The following is a 22,406-nucleotide window of genomic DNA, read 5'->3' as shown; positions in this document are numbered from 1 at the left end:
AATCAATGATGCTCTTGATGCAAATGATGCTGCTACTAATCATGATGATGATGCTTCTACTAACCACAATGATGATGATGATGATGGTGATGAAGAAGAAGAAGATGATGATGATGACCATGACCACAATAATGGAGGTGACGATGTTAAGACCTTGGTGATCATGATGATACGATTGATGAAGAATAATATCAATGATGGGGGGGTTTGATTAGCTGACATTAAAGGGGGGTTTGATTAACAATGACAAGAATGAAATGTATAGTTATGTGATCAATGCCTATGCTATTCAATATTGAGTTTTGCTATCACAAAAGCTTGCACCCTTGTCCAAAGTTTTTACCTAAGGAAAACCTTGTGAAACATGGAAATAGCCTCCAAGCTATGGGACTTGAACTATGAGGTTGAGTCTCCAAAGAAGGTTGGATTCCTCTACTATTAGGATGCACTTAAATTATTCTTGAAGAGAAAAGGGAGAAGGAATGCATTAAAGTAACTACCTAATCTAATCTAAAGAGGTGATGCACCAAAATAGGGTGTTCAAACCAATCTCTACCCATATATGCATAGTAAAATTATCATGACAGTCCAAAGATATACAGATTCAAGCCTAATTTAATCTATTAACTACATAGAGCTCAGACAACCACATGAGTGACACAAGGAAAAAGTGCTTCACTTCTTATCATGCATGGGTCAACACAGATACAAAAATGTAGATTATAGATATCCACAGTATATCAAAGAGAGGCAAACAAATCTTGCATAGTACATCGGCGACTGAAGGAGATAAGATAGGATGCCATATAATTCAAAGGCAAAAAGGGAATCTACAATAGCATGCCAAGGAAATACTAGAGAAACAAAGAAGATCTGACCCTAAGAAAGAGTACATCATCTACCTTTATAGTGCAAGCATAACTTAGATGACTTTCACCCTAAGATAGAATTTAACCACTACAATCAAATCTATAGAGAATAACTACAAAAGTGGAAAAGATCTGATCACAATGCAAATACATACATGAGAAGATCACTTTCTCACCAAATAAAGCTCTAAGAGGTCAAGAACAATGATTATTAATTTATGACTAAATGGATGGATCAATAGGAAGTGGTGGAGTATCTATTTGCATTTATCAGACCTAAGGAATGATGAAAGTGGTTGTAGGAGATCAAAAAGATCAGATTCATCATCAAAGAGTTGCTTCTGCTATCATCAACTTGTCAAATCAATCATGTTATTTGGTCAACTAGAGTTATCCTTCAAGCATTGCCACGTGGACCAAACATCTCTTAACATTTTACCACTTTGTCAGTATTCAACTTTATATCTTATGTTTGATTGCAGCCTCATGACCACCTCTCTTCAATAATAATTCTTATTTGTGAAACTATGACCCATTGGTTATCACTGCTTCACAACCTACCTTTAGCATTTTCCATTAACCATCATGACTCTACGAAGACTGAGATCTTGACCGCATCCACACTGTCACCACCTTAACCTGAGGCTCACCTCCTATCCTTGTGAGTTGAGCAAACACAAGGTAATTGCACCTTCACCACTTGACCCCATGTTCACCTTCTAATCCTTGCGACCAAGTGAAACACAAGACAATCGCTTGATTGCAACTCAAACCTTAGCCTCCTCTTAACTTGTTGTGACCATGCGCTAGTCATAGATCTAAAAGATCTAACGGTGTGAAATGTATCTTTAGAACACCAAAGGCTTTCCCTTTTCGCATTGTCACAACTTAAGCCATTACATGTCAATATAATCTTGTGATCAAGAGAAAACAAAGTAAAACACGCTTTTACCACCCTAATCTTGGTTAAGCCCACTAACTATGTGATGATGCAAACATAAAGCAATCGCACCTCTGCCATTTTGACCTTAGTTAGCACTTAAGCGCGTGCAACCAGGTGAATCACACAGTCATGACTTGAAATGTTCTAAGGCATGAAATGAAATAAAGGATATAGAAAATGTTATATTATTTCATACAAACCCTAGGTGATTGTTGAACAAGTTATTATTTGAATTTGATTTTCTAGCGGGAGGCCACTTTTGGCTAACAAGTTCTTGATAGATGAATGATTAATTTGATTAAATTTTCATTTACCTTTTATTGTTTATAATTAATATTTATTTTTATCATTATTTTTTTAGCTAACATAAGATCATTGATTTACATATACAGAAACTCAGAGCCCTTTCACAAGAATCCCAAAGAGTCTCATGGATCAGATAAGGTATAAGTCAATATACCCCATAGAGATTAATGTCTTTTACTATTTGTAAAATATCTCTCTCATTGGCACCTATCTCTCTTATTTTGTGGAGTGCATGTACCAGTGAATAGATATTTGATAGATTTTTCTTCCTTAAGTGAGGAAAATGTAGGAATGGAAGATTAAAGTGGGACATTTAGTATGTCTAAATCAAGGAGATCAACTCAAGGTCAAAATATCACAAAGAAATTCAATAAGTGCATGAAATTTTTCCTTTCTCAAGGGAGGTCATGTTCTTATGATGATGAGAGTGAAGGTGACTCTAATGTACCCTTTAGGTAAAAACATCTATAGAAACAATGGGTCCCCAATGAACTTCCTCTAATAAACACTAATTTTTGTATTGGAGAGAGAATATATCGCATAATACCATCCTCATTACATGGTTTGGTCCTATTTTCCATGGATGGCATAAAGGTCTCTTACAACAAGGTTGTTAAATTGATGAAGTATGTCAAACCTTGCTATGATTATAGTAGTTGGATGCAGATTGTTAGATATAAAAAAGTATGTGTAGGTATGCACTCATGGAAAATTATATACAACAAAAAGTTAGTGAACAAAATAAAACAGTAGCTATATGCATTGAAAGAAGGCCAAAAGAATCAAGGAATATTGTAGGCTTTATAAATAGTACACAACATGTGTCAATAAGAAGTGACCCAATTGCATATTTGAGGCGCGAGGGGAATCACATATTTGTATGTGCAATAAAATAAATATGTGGAGGCAAAGAGCTTCTTATTGATTACAATTTGAATTGCATAGATACAAACAAAGCCACTATCATGGGTGAGGTGGTACGTACTATGCACATTTATATTCAACTCCAATCAATGAATCCAACACAATTAAAATTTTTATAGTTTGTATTTACTTGGAATAATAACACGTGTTTTAACATGTCTCAATGATTTTTTTTTGAAATATAAGGCTATAGTATGGATCAATAACCACAGGATATATACGACAATGATGGTTCTCAAAGGACTTCTTCTTCCTAATAGGTAAAACTCATTGTTGTTGTACAAATTAGATACAAGAAATATGTTAGTACATAGTTTTTATTGTGTTTTATTCTTCACTACTATTTTAGATTGATTTTAAATATAGTGCTAATAATATTGTTCTCACAAATGAGTGTTGACCATGAAAAGGGAAAGGAAAAATTAGTTCATAAGGAGTAACACAATGAACATGATGAATTCATGATTGATTTTGCCTTAGTAGTTGATCCTATGGTTACAGTGCAAAAGGTGCTTCATGATTTAGCAAGAAGGTTAAAGAAATTGGCATCAATTTGACCTCGGACTCCTAAAATACAATAGAGGGAGGATGATTTGATGCACCTAGTTAAGACATATACAGTACGTATTAATGTAGTTTTTTAATTATAACAAAATTTCAAATAATGGTTTTTATAGTATACTCTTTTATTTATGTCATTAAATAAAATGCATATGTGTTATTTTTACAGAGGATGTTGAAGAGGTTCAAGGGTGATGCCCCAAAGGATGAAACTTTAGGTGGTTCAAGTACATTGCATGTTCTATCCTGCACTTGTGTTTTGCTTGGACAATATTTTTTTAATAGCTCTAACAATCTTGTTTTATTGTGCTCTAACAATCTCATTTTTATGCTCCTACCATTGATCATATGTTCACTAAGTTGCCTACTACAAGGAATAAAACTAAGGAGGTAATGCCAACTACAAATTCAGCAACATGTAGGATGGCCACAGATGCAATGGCAACGCCTATTGGTAAGTAGATTTCTCTTTTTCTCTCTCATTTTTCATGTATTTATTTCACTTGAACTATTATTTCTTAGGGGATATTTTGTAATATTGGATTTAGTTTATGTAGGAGGTGATGAGGACATTCCTGGGTGTACCCGTGTTAGATGTATGAGAACAATAGAGAATTGTGTGATCAATTGTTCATGAGCAATGAAGATGGTCTTCCCCTAAGAGTAGCCCAACTTCCAAGTACTTTAAAGATTGATCCTTTCTTTTACTATACAATCTTATACTCATAATCAAATGCACTAACCTCCTATGCAGTCCCTTGCAATAACTACTAATCCCATTATTATTCTATAGGGAATAATTTATTTTATGAAAAACTTAATGATGAACTTTTGCGCATATTTAGGCCGACAATACACACAAGCTATCATATTTTGATTTCAAATCTAGATCACGTTTCCTTTGATCAATTTCTTCAAGTAAATTAAAAGGTAGCTTCAATTCATTTATGAATCTAACAATTTCTTTTCTTTTCTTAAAAGGTGGAATTTACAAACTAAAGAGTTAAAGGATAAACTCATTGATGCCATGACAACACTTTTTTGACCCAACATCTTTCAAAGACTTAGGCTTCTTGAGAAAGTAGGCCAAGTTTTGAAGAATATTAGGTACAACTACATGACCCAAATGAAAAACAACCCTTGTTATGAGTGGCCCTCCTATATTCCTATTATTGAGTGGGAGAATCTTAAAAAGGATGCCACTAAGAAAAAAACAATACATGGTGGAGAAATAGTATCACCCAAGGAAAGAAGGTATTTCATAATATTAAGAATAAAATTATGTACTAATTACTCTTAATACTTATGTGATCTAACATATTTCAAACTTCACATAGGTTGCCTGACACATCAAAGGAAACCAAAGCAAGAAACTAGAAGCACGAGTAGCACAAGCTCAACTCAGGTGGATATTCAAAACTTGTTGCACGAATTGTAAGTATAAGTAAATGAAAATTTATATACAAATATTTATAAATTGTAAAAAATTGGTCTTGATGAAATTGATTTTTTTTTTAAATCATGATACCCAGAAAAAATGTAGGCCATGGAGTTTTGAAAAACAACTTCTTAAGAGGACAAGAAATTAGCCTACAGACAAGGCTATATAATCGTGGTTGAATGACTCCAAGCAATGAGTGCGCAAGGTTCTTTTGTTGGATTTATCGATGAGGTAAATAACCCAATTGATTTTTATTTCAATTTGAATACTTTAGAAATTATTGTATTTGATATTAAGTTCCAAAAATATGAGTCATTATATTTGTCTTAAGTAAGGAAACAATAATTATATATTTATTTAAAACTTTAAATTGAATATATTTATATGTATTAAAATGAATGATTAACATTTCTCAGTATTTTTCTTGTATTTATATGCATATAATGTTGATAAATGTACTAATTATTTATATTGGATTGTAGCCTACCAATCCTGATACACTAGCCGAACACCATGGAGGCATTGATTTGAATGTGGACATAGTACTGAAGGTATATATTTTCTATTTCATTTTTCATTTTTGAATTATTAATACAAGTAAACATTTTAGATTGAATTCAGCGTAGTAATACAAATTTGACTATAATATGTGTTGGGATTAACAAAACATCTTGTGTTGTAGTTGTGGGGGATGTAGAGATTGTTCTGAATGAGCATGTTGAGGTTCAAGCCGAGGGCTAAGATGATGTGGTTCAACAAGGTAAAGAGAGCTACAATGTTCTTTAAAATCTTTAAAGTCTTGAATTTTTTTAATTTAATCCTTTTATCCGTTATTGCAAAGGACCCAACTTTGCAAAGGATAGCAAGATCACATCCACAGGTGAGAAGAAATATCAATGATGACATGGATATGCCTCTGCAACAATATAGGGAAGGACAAAAATAAAATTTTAAAAAATAAAATGATTCAAGTGAACTTATGTAACTTGTTTGATAATTAGTGATGTTTATGTCTAGATGTTTTATTTATGATCTATTGAATGTTCATCTGAATGTTCTAATGAATCTTATGTCTTAATGTTAATGTGAATGTTCTAATGAAACTAATGTGTTAATGAATGTTATCATTTGTTAATTCATGAATGTTACATTTTATTAATAGAATGAATGAATTTTAGATGCTAATGGGGAATTTAGATGTTGGGGGGGAGGCAAATGAGATTCCACCTTCACGTGGTTGGCCTAGATTAGTAGAGAATATTAAACTATTCTCGAAACCAAGTGAAGCTCAAAATTAACCTATGATTGCATGACAACTAATTGTGTGAATCTCTTGGTTTCAGGCAATGTCAAAGGAGGCCATAGTTCAATATGCAATCTCAATTCATATGCATACGACATTGGGTGGAGCTCAAAAAATGCAATAGGTATGCATTTTTGTTAGAGGTGTTTAATTAGGTATTTTAAGTTATAGATCAGATCATGAACATTCTAATGTTCATGATGGTCTATAATTTTAAAAACTTAATAGACCTATTGAATAAATGTAAACGTGATGGGTTTTTTTAGCTCCACCTATTGTCCATGCATATAGAATGTAGTTGCATGTGCATTCTCAATTCAGAGTAGCATTTAGAGTAGGGTGGGCACCTACAACTTGATAGATGATTCCTCTATAGGGGAGATGGTATTATCGGTCGAACCCTATAGCTTGGACACTCTATGGCCTTTTGTCTTTGCAATGTGGAGACGTAGAGACCAATTTACAATTGACATGAAAAAGAAATGGTTAAGTGTATAAATTTTCTATAACTTATGTAAGTTATTTTAATCTAAAACTTATGTCAACTTTTTTAATTATGGCAGTTCCCTAACATTAGATTTTCCTACTCCAGTGCTTATTGATGGTGACAAATGGATTGTATTGCCAAATATAATACAAACAAGTTTACTAGAATTGCATCAAAATATGAAGTGAGGTATGTAGTATTTGGTACTTTTCTAATCTATATAGATAATGAAATCTATAGATATGGGTTACTTCAGCTAAGAGATCATAGGTATTTAAGAGTTCATTATGCCAAAATATGGTTTACTTCAAGTAAGAAATCATAAAATCATTTCTTTCAAGTGAGGTCTTGAATGTTTGGTAAACTATGATTATGACTTTGGTATATGTGTATTCTAGACTAAATAACTTAAGGAAGATTATTTTTCCTTCCACAAGAATCTCTAATTACAAAAACAAGGGACTAGAATAATCAATTTAACACATATGGACAACTCATAAGTTTTAAGACCTCCATCTTTGCAAGATATTTATGGAGATTTATATTTAAAACTGGTCTACCACTTAAAATCAATTTTTTATGCTCCAGTGCTTGTTGATGGGGATAAATGGATCGTGCTTGCCAAATTTAATGCAAACAAGTTTACTAGGATTGCATCAAAATATGAAATGAGGTATGTAGTATTTAGTACTTTCCTAATCTATATAGATGATGGATTCAATAAATAGAATTTAAGAGTTCAATATGCTAAAAATAAGCAAGATTAAATTTCAGTAATTTGTTGAATTGGTACATGCCATTCTTCTTATCTAATTGGTTTTATCCCTTTGGAAGATAGCTTGAACACCTTATAAAGCTTGTGAATAACCATATTGACACAAGGAACAAACTAAGTGAATCCATCAAGACTAGATATCACTTTCAATTCTTTGATCATAGTTTTGTCCCAACAATGATGATGAAGAAACATCCAAAGATTTTGAGATCTAAAATTATGAGTTAAAGATAATTTATCAATTAAGAATCTAAGATGTGAGACCTTTTCGCACACTACTAGAAGTTACATTCCCTGAAGCATACAAAAATCATTAAATGCAAGAGGTAAGAAGTTTTTAAATATCAACCAATGCACATGTGATATGCTTAAATCTTGCCTAGTTTTTTTATTAGCTAAGATGTTCTACTGCTATCTACTATGTGCTATTTCAGTGAATGACTTGATGATTTGTTAATGTTACTTCTGAGTCTGAGGTTACATCTCCTTAAGAAATTACCACTTGAGGCAATGCAATTCTCTTGTAGTTAGTTTCATTTAATTAAGAAATAGTTAAAAGAATTATTTTGTTTTCTCATCTCTACTTGCAGCCACTGTTGTGTAGACAAACTTCATATTTTAGCATTGTTTTATCTTAGTCAACTATTGAACTTGGCTTTCTTTATGTAATTGATAGGTGGCTTAGAGAGTTCTTGGTTGTACATATAGTACCAACATCATCCAAGCATATATGTCTTTGGTTGATAGTTAAATGAGCCTCTCTAGTTCAATGGGTAAGTGTAGGACTTTCAACCATATTAAGCATGTGTACTAATATCTTTCTTTTTTTTTGAGAAGTATTATGACCAATGAGATTTCATTTATTAAAAATATCATTTTTTTACAATTCATGGTTCTGTGCTATAACATTTATGGTTTAGATTGTCTAGAAGTTTTTGCATCAAAATTTTGTATCACACTTCATGTTATATCATCATTGATATTACATCTCTTTAGGGTGTCTTGTTTGAATTATTTAGATACCATTATTGTCTGTCTCTATACTTTGAGTACAAATCTATCAGGTCAATTTTTTTAGGATGTTCATTCATTGATTTAGAGCTTTCATGTCTTCTCCTTTATATTTGCAAGCATGTCTTCTAGCCTTCTTGCAAGTATTAATCCTAAAATTAGTTATACTAATTACTATATTCATTTACTTCCAGGTCTTAGGAGATAGTATTTATTCTTAAAGTAGTTATAATAACTACTATCAAAATGGAATGCAATTCATAACCTTAGAGGTAGCTTAAAATTTCCCTTCATTGACATTTCAATGGAGTTAATAACTAACACTTGAGTACTAGGAATACTAGCACACCAATATCATTGATATTTTTATAGTGGTTATCAACTTTTTTGAAAGGGCCAATTAATGCTAAAATAAACTTTGTTGTTAACTTGTGCAAAATTAATAACCACTACAAATTGTCCGATATGATTTTGGTTGAGATCTTGTTGCCTTGTCTTTCCAACCCTTTCTAAAGTTTTATCTAAAAAAGTAATACAATTGAATTGAGAAACAATCTTGAGTAATCTAGTCTAACTAATTTTGGAAACAATCTTAACTAATGTGGTCCATTTGCAAGTTTTTTCAGGCCTAATTACTGATTATGTCTTGTCTATGAATAGGACAATGAAGCATTGCATGCCACTTATCTTCAATCTAATCTCTAGGGTTCAAAATTAGATACCTTAGAAGAAAGGGATTCCATGAATCAAAGTGTTAGCAATGAGGGTTTTGAAAATGTGAAAGCTAATAAGAGTTCGAATGATTCAAAGAAGGGCAATGAGAATATAGATGAGGAAGCTGAGATAGTAGAAGGTGGGATCTTACACATTCTTGAAGAAGAAGATGCATAACTTGGAGAGAGAGAGAGAGAGAGGTACAAAATTAAATATCTACCATCAGTTATAGATTACATGTATACTAATTGATCAAGACATAATAAAATGAAGATCTTACTTAACTTATAATTTCCTTGAGCAAAAAGACCTTTTTAAGAAATTCAACCCTTAGACCACCTTTTTCCAAGCCAACAAATTCACCCACTGGTATAATTTGATCAATTAGTATCCAAATGACATGATTGAAAATAAAATTATACCAAATACTTAAGCTCTTCTAGATTTTTCCCTAACTGTCCATAACTTCTCTTAGTGATAAATAAGAGTTTACTCAACAAGTTTGAGAATTTTAGGCAACTCTACTGTTATGTTCATTTGTCTTTCGAATAAGAAAATCTTTTAATTTTGGTCTTTTCATATTTTGCTAAGGTTTTCATGGATTATTTAGGACTTAGATTTAGGACCTTCCAACTTCTACTAAAGTGTTCTACCACTGATTTATTTTCCTCCTTTATGAGTAGTCCATCCTTATCCAAGTTTGTCTTATTTCCAAAATATCAAGTCATTTTATAGAATGCAATGAGGCTCCAAGCCTAACCTATCTATGATAATATGTTGAATTAATTATGGACCAACTAGGACTCTAATTTAAGACCCACCACTTGTTGCTGAAGTCCTCTTCACAGACCAACTAGGACCTTTTGCTTGCATTGTGTTTTGAATAATGGAACTTCCATCAACTAGGGAATAGTGAGTCAGGTTTTAGGATGGGGATCTAATAACATGTCCATTATCCTTCTAACATTGTATATATGAAAACTAAGATGGAGATTTAATTTATGAATTGTATATCTTATTGTACATAACCATCGGATTGGGATCTTGAAAAGGTAGACAACTAGCCATCAAAACAAACAAAATATCCCTCATGACCATACATCTACCTTGGCACCATCATAACCTTTTCTTGTAATCATCTCTTGTGAAACATATGTAGGAATGCCAAAATTTGTATGCAATAGACTATTGTGCTTGAGTTGTTGAGTCATTGAACTTAATCCAAAGTCTAAGACATTCAGATTGGTGCTCTAATCTAGACTCAACTTTCGCAGTTTCAAATCTCTGTAATAAACTCCCATGCTATCACAAAAGTCCACTACATTGATAACTCGTTGGAAGCATTTCCTTTCTACATCCTCATTTATCTTTCCTTTGGCAACTTTTTTGAAGAGTTCTCCTATTATACATTTCATATCAAAATATATTTTGGTATTTCTTTCCATGACATAAAATAGTTGTACAATGTTGGGATGCTTGACTAGTCTAATCTTAATGTATGACTTTTCATTTTTCTTGTAAGTACATTTAAAAGAGTTGTTTACATGACTAGTAGATGATAAAATGAAGTGTTAAAATGAATAGTGATAATTTTGTTATCACAATCATGAGTTATGGAAAACTGTGAGCAGTAGTGGAGAAGGACACCAAATAATGAGAAAAATAGTAATTTTCCTAGTTACAAAATGAAGTGATGGTGTAAACAAAATTGAAAATGGTGATAAGTCAATATTTTAGGATAACAATATCACATGAAGTTCAAAGCTAAATGAGGAAATGATTTCAAATAAGGGCATGTAAGGGATTCAAAGAAATTCTTGTTACACTAAGAGAAGTCAAAAAACAATGGAAAAGATGTTTTATTTAATACATTAAAAATGGTGAATGCATACATGATAAAACACAAACTATTTTCTCAAAATCTGACAAGAATTTACATGTCATAACTGATATCATTTCTTTTTTTGGCTAAACTAATGGAATAAATGATTTCACATTGCATAATATGTTTCTTGGTTTCTGACTTATCCTTGGTGAAATTTGGCTTGTAAAGTTGCTACCAATTCTTACATTTGGTGTTTTTAATCCTTCTTTTTGACTGATGAATCATATTTGTTTTGCAACTCATTTAGATTTTCCTTTACAGAAGCCTACCCTCCAAGGTTTGTAGAATTGAATTTGGGGCTTTCCACAGCTTTCTTTTTTAATAGATCTGGTATTTTTTCTATGGAGCTGGTGACAATGCATTTAAAGAAACTTCCAATTGGAGGAGTAGCTATGGGTGAATTATGTTTTGCTAAGTCTATCAAAATATTCTTGGTACTGAGAAAAATTTTCTTAGTAAATGAGATAAATCATTTTTGAGTTGTATTTTTTGTAGTATGATAATCCATATTGTCCTCCTCAATCACGCTTTTCTCATCAATAAGAAAACATCCAGTACGCTCTTGAAATTTCTTTGTAAACAAGTTGGAGTCTATGTCTAAGGAATTTGTGATAGTTTGCAACTTCACAGGAACAATTTGCTCCCAAACTAGAATATAGTCCAAATTGATTGTAAGGCTTCTTATTTATTGCAACTGAATCACTTAAACCATGTAGGCCCAGTTCTATAACCACATTTCTTTTCATTGAAGGTTTCCTTTCAATGTCACATTTGTCCATGCCACCTAGCCCCTTCTGGAAAGAGAACTATGAGACATAGCTCCATGTGAGACATAGCTTGAAGCCTCTTTGATAGTAGAAGTAGCCTAGGTGTTACAAGCAACATTTTTTTTTAATAATTAGACTAGTCATCATAACTATGATGACTTGTTCTGACGGCTAGCTGTCACTTGTACATCACAGTTGTCACAACCACATTGCAATTCTAATGGCTAGTCCCAATGGATGAATGTCACTTCCATAGCACAACTATTACATTGTGATGGCAGAGTGGAAGCTTAAGACATCATAATTACAACAAAGTACTATTGCACTTGCAACATCATGAACATGTACTCTTGTCCCTTCATTCTTCCAAGTTATGATAGTTTTATCTGTCACTATTACAATGGATACCCTCTTTGTCACAATTTGTGATAGAAAAAGTATGACACACATCCAATGGGAGCCAATTCATGGTTTTGTTGCTTGGGTGATGGGTAGACATTGCAATTACGATGGCTTTCCATCACAATTTGAGTCCAAATGTACGAGTGTAGGGAAGTAATCATGATAACCAAATCTATCATAAGGGTACACAATTTATTGATAAAGAAAGATAACCAAAGCCAAAAATACAATCAACTAATATCAACATCCCATATAAAAGTCAACAATAGATACTAAGTATAAATCAAGTCTGAAAACCAAAAAGATACAACATTGAAAGAATAACTATTTCCAAGCTAAGTTCCAAATGTCAAAAGCACAATAACCAATAGACAAACAATTTTTATCAAAGAGAGTAAATCATCAATCAATAACTCTGACAATAAAAACACCACCAAAGGAAAATACCAAAAATCTACAAAGGAGACTCTAGATAAATACTAGGGAGTGTCATCACATGGTTAGACTACTTGAGTTACCCTAGACTGGTCTCTCACTAAACCTAAGACCCTCAAGCATTGAGTTGGCCTAGATTGATCAGTTTGGACCCAAGACCCTAAAGGTGATACATGTGGAACCAGAAATACACTCTTGTGAAGATGAGGAGTACCAGTTATACCTATCACTAAGTATCATCTCATTCTCACCCTTAGCCTATAAAAGCACTCAAGAAATGGGTGAGGCAATATCTCTAACTTATATATTTAATTTATCTCAAGACATGAGTGAGACAAAATTTTAATTATTATGTTATTAATTGTTACACAACTTATGATAGCTAATACTAGTACTGACCACTTTGGGTCCTAGACCCCTGTTATAATCCACTCTCATAGACATGCACCTAGATAATCGCTCCTAAGTTCCAGAAGCATAACTATGTCTCATACCATAAAAGCAATAAAAATCAAATCCAACTTTATAACAAGCAACCCAAAAAAAACATTGGTTCTCAAACCCAAGTCAAATGTCAACAACATAAAAATCATAAAACACAAATCTTGATTCAAATCGTAAAGTGCATCATGACATCTAGTCAAATAATCATCATAATAGAAATCAAAAAAGCCTCTAGTGCACAACCTAGTTTGGCCAACTACACAAGTCACATAAAACCATCACAAAGTAAAAATCGCGAGACTTTAAATAAAAAATAAAGAAACACATAATTTTCAGCCATATGATTCAATTCTAGCATTTTTTATTGTTTAGTTTGGGCCATAAAGATGTGATTCGCAATAAAGTAAGAATATACATATTTACATAAATTGTTATGCTAATATACTTATTTAAATAAAAAAGTATTTAAATGTCAAAAAAAATTGTGCATAGAAAATGATATGTAATATTATCATGTTATTTATTTAAATTATCTTAAATTATAAATGACCTAATTAATAATATATATATTGTTAGGTTAAATATAATAATGTTAATTCCATTTCAAGAATGTTAATTTAATTTCCATTTAAGTCTAATATTTTTATTTTTATTTATTTTTAATTCATAGTGTACTCATAAATAACTCAAACTTAGAATTATAATTTCAATTGAATTATCAATAATTTTACTCATAATATCAATTAATTATAGCTAGATAACTATATAGTGAACTACACTATAACTTCTACTAAGATATAACTAGATCATAGTTATATCTAACTATTAGTTTAACTAACCTTGCATAAATAGAAACAATAATTATTTTTTAAATCCACTTATAAGAAGTAATATTATTATTATTATTATTATAATAATGAATAGACCTTTTCCATTAATTATAATATAAAAGATACATATTCACAAAAAAAAAGGGGTCAGGGGATACAAGATCACCCCACGAGTTCAAACGGCACAAGGTCAAATTAACAACTATTCATCAAAAAAATACATATAAAAGTGTTATACAGAAAGCCCTTAGGATACAAAAGTAGTACCAACTAAGGGTGGGTCTTTATCATCAGAACCCTAGAAGTCATTGGGGTCATTGGTTGGCTCAAGAGGAGCCCAACTATCATCAGTGGCAGCATCAACATCTTTATCTCCCTCCTATCTGGGTGGAGAAATGGCTAAATCCAATTAAGGGAAAGTCCATTTGGGGTCACATTGCACAGACGATCAACCTACATCAGGGGCAATAGGAGGAGCCACTAGGGACCATCCCAAGCCCAACCTTTGTGGAGGTGAGGTTGAGCGGTGAGGGCCACCAAACCCACTGGGAGAGTGGTGATGGGGTTGAGATTGAGGAATATGCAAGTGACATGTAGATCTACTCCGGCCTCACTGGTGACCACAAGGAGGAGTGTAGTCACCAGATAAAGCATCTAAAGGCATGTGAGGGACCATACATGGCACATTTCCCCAGTGACCTAATAATTCTTGCAAGTGAGCCACCTCTAGTGTGAATTTGTCAATTTGTACTTGAATTTGCATCATAACATTATTACAGATACGTGCTTTAGAGTACATAGAAACATGAATATCAAGAAAGTTGTGAGAGAATAAAACAACATTATGGTCCTTCCAAATAGTAAACAAAATCTCCATTCTAAAAGTATGCCAAATCTAGGCATATCTAAAAGGAAGCTTGGGCGGATCTCCCAGACCAATCATATTCCAAGTAAAATACTCTGGATGAAAAGGCTTTGAAAAATCATGAATCCAGAGCCAATACTTATGGGCTCTTCTACAAAACTAGAAAATGTGCAGGAACCTCTTAGGCTAGCTACAAAAAGGGCATCTAGGATCTAGGATGCTCAAATGCTAGAGCTGAGGGTCCAAAGACAAGCCCTGGAAGAGGAGGCACCAAGTGAAGTGAGCAATCTTTGGCTCTATAATGGCATGCCAAATAGTGGCAAATCTATTACTCCAAGTCTTTTGAGAAGAATGCAAATGCCAGTGCTGATTGAGAGTATCAACCATCGAAAGATGGGCACCAGCCACCGATACCCCAGCTTGGTCTTGTAACTAGTCATAGGAGTGGTAGGATACCACTTCCAATCTTTCCACCATAGGCAAGATGAGTAAATACCAAGCTTGTGTAACAAATTGGGAGGCACCACAAAAACTAGAAGATCAACTATTTGTCCATCTACTTGGATAAGCTTGAATTGCACCTGTAGGTCCTCCCATGAGCAAAGGCTCATCTTAACCCGAAAAAATAAGTCCTTGGGAGTTTTGATACCCCTATGAAACAAGTGTAGAGCACTGGCACCTTGTATCTTGGCTAAAGGAACACCTTGAGCAGCAAACAAAGGAGACCACCAAAGGTTTTGCTGGTTCATTGAGAGGCCATCTCTGAGCCCATTACGCACCCAATGAAGCCAAGGTTTGAGAGCTTCCCAGGCTTTCCAAATTCTCTTAACAACAAAAGTGCTCTAAATTTGAATAGTTTCATGAGTCACAAGAAGGGTTTGAAAGTCAATCCCCTTCCACATAGGTCAGTTAACCAAATAGCCTAAAGAAATGTAGTACCTTAGTAAAATTTTCCAAGCCTCATCTCTAGTGAGGACCCGAATGAGCCACTTAGCACAAAGGGAAATCCCCTGCTTGTGAGTGGAAAGAAGCCCAAGCCCACCAGAATCTTTGGGCAAACAACAATAATCCCAGGCAACTCTGTGTAAGTCATGATATAAATAAATAATAATATTATTATTATTTATTTATATTTTTAAAATTTTCTAAAATTAATAAATAATATTAAACTTTTAAATTTTATAAATCATAAAACTATATATATTATTTTTGGAATAACAATAAGCATGCATTTTTTTTTTTCACATGTCTATGATCTCTTAAAATATGCACACATTATATACTTGGTTTTCTATCTTTAATATATGTGTTTCCACATGCATGTATATGTTTAGCTACAACATACTTTTCTCACTTATTCATTTATTTTTCGAATAAATTTTGCACCCAAAATTATCTTCAATATAAGAAAAATATTTATCTTTATTTAAAAAATTCATGATAATTATATGGCTCTATGATAAAATTTAAAGTTGAAATCCTAACTCATTTAATTTTTTTTTAATTAGATAAACAGGTTTTACAGGGAACCTGAAACCCAAAAGTTAGTACATAAGAAGGCTGATAATAAGTGTGACAGCCCAGCCAAAGGAAAGAGTACTAAGAAAAGACCAAGAAAAGGAAACAATCAAATCCACAGCCAAAAGCTAGAACAAAAAGCCAAAAGATAGCGATAAACAAAAGAACAGGAAAGAGTTATTCCTTGTTCTTTTGCTCCAAATCATGCATCACCTGAGCAGCCTCAAAGGCCTGTTGATTCTCCTCCATTTCCATCTGTTGCACCCTTTGATTCCCCTAGTCCTGAGCAGGAGTGGAGTTGTCCTTTGCAGGGTTGTCCTCCATTCTGGCCTCGTCCCTATCATTTCCATCCTCATCATCGTGCATTTCTCTGTCTTTGATCCAACCCATGAGAGAGATGATGTTGTTGTTGATGGAGCTTAATAAGGAAAACATCTTATTCGCAAGGTTGTGATTGTAGTTTTCTAGATTGTGTATCCTCTGTTCTGCCAGAGTGAGCTTATCAGCCGAATCTGTCTTCCTATTGGCATCCATTCCTTTCCTTGTTGCCTCAATGTGTTTCACCTGGTCTTTAACCTCCTCAAGCTCATGGAAAAGTCATTTGATTGATCTAAAATTATCAATCATGTTGTTGCGAGCATTATTTAAAAGGTTCATCCCTGTCTCCCTGGCTCTGTCCGAAATAGCCACAATCGCCGGATCAATTAATTCTTCTAGCTCCTACTCTTCTTGATTATCCACGAGGATTTGGGGATTCATGACCTCCCTAAAGATTCCCATTTTGGCAGTTTTGACATTGAAGTTGATCCACACTTTATTGGTCTGCACTTCCCCTTCTGCATACCCAGCTTTCTCCTCTTTCTGTTCCTCAGGGTGGAGATGGATAGGAGAAAGGGGTAGCATAGATGCCTCCTCATATTGAGAGCACACATCCTCCAGACTCTCCCTCTTGTGCTTCTTCCTTCCACTGTCCTTCGTTGTTTCCTCCTGCATCTCCTTCACCACCTCCTCAGACTCCGGATCCTTCTCATCTTTGCTACTTCCCTCCTCAAGCTTCTTAGCCTGCTTCTGCCTGAGATCCCTAGGGCTTTTTCTGCTTGGGGTTATGGGGGGGCGGGGGGGGGGGATTTTTTGACCTGATAAGTCATTGCTTTCACTGAAGAGGAGATCTCACCTTTCTCAGAAGTGAGGCTCTAAAAATCATCTAAGTTAGAGGAGTAACTAGAACTTCCAGACTCCACTATCTCTGTCTGAGGGGGGGCATTGCTAATAGTCTGAGCTTTGAAGTGCTCATGGATAAGTAGCAATGGCCCCTCATGTAGAGTCGAGTTTGCAATGGGCTTCTTTTTGAAGCTATCCATCGCCTTACTCATAGAGGTTAACAGATCAAAAGGGAAAGAAATTCTAGATTTCTTCCGGAAATGATTTAAAATAACAAAGTGGTGGGTTTGGGCTCTATCAAATTTAATTTGTTGCTTTCCTCTAATTTTCTATAATTGAATTTTCTAATATTAAAAATAAATTTTAAAAGAATATAATAATTAATTTTTTCTATTTTTCTATAAAAAATCTCAATCAAGTTTTCTTTCCCAAAAGCCACAACATAATTCTTTATTAAAAAAATCAATATAATAAATCAATAATCATTTTGCAGGGAAGACATGAAGTAGACAAATCTTTGAAATAAACTTCTACAGTAGGTTTTCAAACCCTGCCTCTAAACAATAGCTAAAATCTAAGATAATATAGGAATGTACGAAAATCTAAACTCTCTGAAACTTTCAACAATTCTTTTGCCCTAATTTTAAATTTGCTCTCTAAAAATGTGTTTGTGAAAATAAACTACAAGCCCTCTAATAAATAACCATAACCCTAAGTAGGGTTTTGTTGGAATTCTTTTAGAATAACTAAGAAGGGGGTGAATAAGTTATCCAAGGTCTAGATGTACAATTAAAAAATTTCACAGCTTAGTGAACCCATTAAAAATTTTCATCATGCATGCATCCATTAGATTATGCAATCACTTAAACTTGTAGGTTACTGTCAAATCAATTTGCAGACATGTAAACATGAAATATAGCAGATTCAATAACACATTTAACATAATAATTTCACATGGAAACCCAATTTGGGAAAAACCACCAATAACATGCTACTCTTCTAAAGTGATGCCTTGTGAAAGGCCAACCCTGTTAAACATTACAATACACATTGTTAAATGTGACCCAATTAAAGGATTTCAATCACCCTATTAGGAGTAAGCCTTGTTAGAAGACTTTAGATCAGTCACTTGGAATGTCACCCAGTTAAAGGATTTACAAATGACTATTAGGTCAACCTTAATTCAAAGGATTTACCCTAGACTGATACATTGAGTAGAAAGTAATAGTAAGGCTTGATCTAATAACAACTTACAACTCCATTTGCAGATTATAGATCTCTATTCTAGTCCTCCATTCTACTTGGCTTTCACACACTTCAACTCTCATAGCTTGTTCACCCTTCAAGAATCCATACCCTTAAGCCTTCTTGCTTTGCTTGCAAATGCAGTCTCTTCTCTTAGGTCACTGAATGAAGCAATACCCTAAACTCATTATCTTCCTTAGGTTCTCACACATGACAACCCTTGCTTCTGACCATCCATCTCTATAAATAGAGAATTAAGATATTTTGTCATTCATCCATATTAGAGTTAGGTTAGATTAGGTAGGATTCAATGAATCTACCCCTTATTACATTTCATTCCCTTCTAGAAACTTCTCCTTCAATCCTCTTGAATTAACCTCAAAATGGCTTACCATGAATTATCTACCACCAGCTCATCAATCTTATCTTCCACATGATTCACACAATCTAAGAAACCAAACTTTTTGGCTTAGATTCATCAAACTCTTGATCTTTCTCATAATGCTAACACTTGCCATTAACTAGCTTTTGATGTTTGACACATACTGCATTGCTCGGCATCCACTGTCAAATCACTCAGCATGAACTAAAGTTTACCAGTGCTCGACATCAACTAAGCTTAACTCGGCTTACACTATTTTACTCGGCTTACACTAAAATTGACTTTTCTCAACTCCAACTAATTTTCTACTTGGCTTGCACTAAATTTTCTTGGCACCTACTATGCAAATTGTCAAACTTGGTAGAAAAACTTCATTTAACTTGTTCTTTTGAACTCAATCAGTGTAACCAACCTTTGTAACCTTAAGTAGATTATCAATGCACTATAATATCACTGCCTTAATTGATTCATGTACTCCTTTTCCATATCATAACTCAACCTTTCCTCTAGGTGCTATTGTTACCTCATTTGATCAAATCCTCTTCATTAATCAAACAAATGATAATACTTAAATCATATAAATAATTGTCTTACCAACAAATAGTAGGTTTGACATCAATGACAAAACAATAATTAAAACACATTTATCATACTTTTATCAATATGTTTTCAATAATTCTCCTCTTTGGCATTGATGGCAAACAAAATTGACTAGACTTTAATCAGTAAGACTAACAAAATACCAAAAAGAAAATAATTTCTTGTATTTAAATCTCTCCCTCTATCAGCAAATTTCATCTTCTGAATAGGTTACAAAAAAAATTTCTGATCAACAAACAATCAACTCATCCTTATGACTCCCTCTTGATAACTTATTATATCTCTAACAAAACTATCTCCCTCTAACTAGGTAGATGTAATTAGCCTCCCTATAACTAGGTAGATGTAATCAATAGGTACACTTTCTCCCTCGACAGTTAGGATTGGGAAGATTAGGATTTTTTCTTCATCTCCCTCAACTTTGTACACTTTTCTCCCTCTTATTCTCATATTTCAATTCCTTTATCTCCCTCTTTGACAACAATGCAAAAGACATGTCATCTTAATATGCAAATATGAATATTTTTAGTTTCTCCCTCTGTCATGTTGCTTGTGACTGATTTATAGTTCCAGCTCTTTGATTACTTTAGGCAGCTCCTAAAGTAAGATCCATTGCATCAATGTGTAACATATGTCAATCAAGCTTATTTGATGCAAGGCACTCCTCATGCTTCTTAGATAGCCTTTGATAGGGGTATCACCCCTAGTTTACCTCCTAGATACTCATGAGAATCCTTAGGTAATGCTTTTGTGAAGATATCAACTATTTGCTCTTTTGTCTTAACATATTCCATCTTCACGTCTTTATCTTGAACTAATTCTCTCAATTAATGATACTTGATTGCAATGTGTTTAGTCTTTGTATGCATCACAAGATTCTTTGATATATTTATAGCACTTGTATTATCACAATAAAGTATCATAGGTTCAGTGATTTCTTCCTTCATACCTTTAAGTGGTTGTTTGATCCATACAATGTTTGTACAATTTATTGTAGCAGCAACATATTCAACTTCAATAGTAGATTGAGAAATGCAGTTTTGTTTCTTTCTAGTCCATGTAACCAGCCTTTTGCCTAAGAAAAATGCTCCTGCACTAGTGCTCTTTCTATCATCAATATTTCCAGTCCAATCAACATCAGTATAGGCTCTTAATTCAAATCTCTCATTTTTCTTGTAGTATAGAACATAGTCCTTTGCTCCTTTCAGATATCTCATTATTCTCTTTACTACCATCAAATTATTCTCCCTAGGATTAGCAGAGAATCTTGCAACTATCGCTACAGATAGTGCAATATCAAGTATTTTGTGTACTACATATTGTAATTTTTAAATCATAAACCTATATAATGTTTGATTCACCTCAATTGAATCATCATTCTTTGACAATTTATGTCTTGTCACCATAAGTGTGCTTACTGGCTTGGAAACCTCCAATCCAAAAGTTTTTAGTATCTCCTTAACATACTTTGACTGAGTGATATATATACCATATTTCATCATACGTACTTGCAAACCCACAAAGAACTTGATCTCTCCAAACATAGACATCTCAAATTCTTACTTCATTTCATTTGCAAAAGCTTTACATAAAGTATCTTGACCTCCAAATATGATATCATCAACAAAAAATTTAGATAAAAAAACACATTTTCCTTTCTTTTTCTTCAAGTACAGATTATTGTTATCATCAATCCCCTCAAATCCAATCTTCACAAGATAATTATGAAGCCTCTCATACCATGCTCTTGGTGCTTGCTTCAAACCATATAAAGCTTTACGTACTCTACATACCATGTTTTTGTTGCTAGTATCAACAAATCCTTCTGGTTGTTCTATATAAACATCTTCCTCCAATATACCATTCAGAAATGTAGACTTAACATCCATTTGATAAACTTTGAAACCTTTGTATGCAGAGTAAACAAGCTGAATTCTTACTCCTTCCAATCTTGCAACAAGGGAAAATGTTTCTCCATAGTCAATCCCTTCGTCCTATGCATATCCTTTATAGACTAATCTTGCCTTGTTCCTTGTGACTGCACCATTTTCATCTAACTTGTTTTTGTGTACCCACTTGGTACCAATCAAATTTTTGTCTTCTAGTCTAGGAACTAGAGTCCATGTCTTATTTTTCTCAATTTGTTTAGTCTCTTCCTCCATGGCTTTTATCCAATCGATATCTTCTAAGGAATCTTTCATTGTTTTGGGTTCTTGCATTCTCAAAAAACATGTATCATTTCTCAACTTGTTCCTTTTCATTGGTCTAGCATCTTCATCTCCAATTATTTGTGTAGTAGGGTGATGTGTCTTAACATACTTAGACAATCTTGGTTCAGATATGGCTTCTACATTTGGTCTCTCAACTTCTGAATCACTATGTCCATCTTTGTCATGTAGTTCAACATCTCTTTCATGTACACTAATTCTAGAATCAAAATGTGCCTCAAGGTCATTTTGTAACTCATCACCTAAATGTAGCTCAGTTATTGAATACAACTCTCCATTCATAGTATGAGACTCGGTAGTCACTAAAACT

The sequence above is a fragment of the Cupressus sempervirens genome, chromosome 7 (assembly GCF_028749045.1).
Source record: "Cupressus sempervirens isolate cs-2001-9-10 chromosome 7, ASM2874904v1, whole genome shotgun sequence".
NCBI classification, from domain to species: domain Eukaryota; kingdom Viridiplantae; phylum Streptophyta; class Pinopsida; order Cupressales; family Cupressaceae; genus Cupressus; species Cupressus sempervirens.
Note: the sequence above shows the minus strand (reverse complement) of the source record.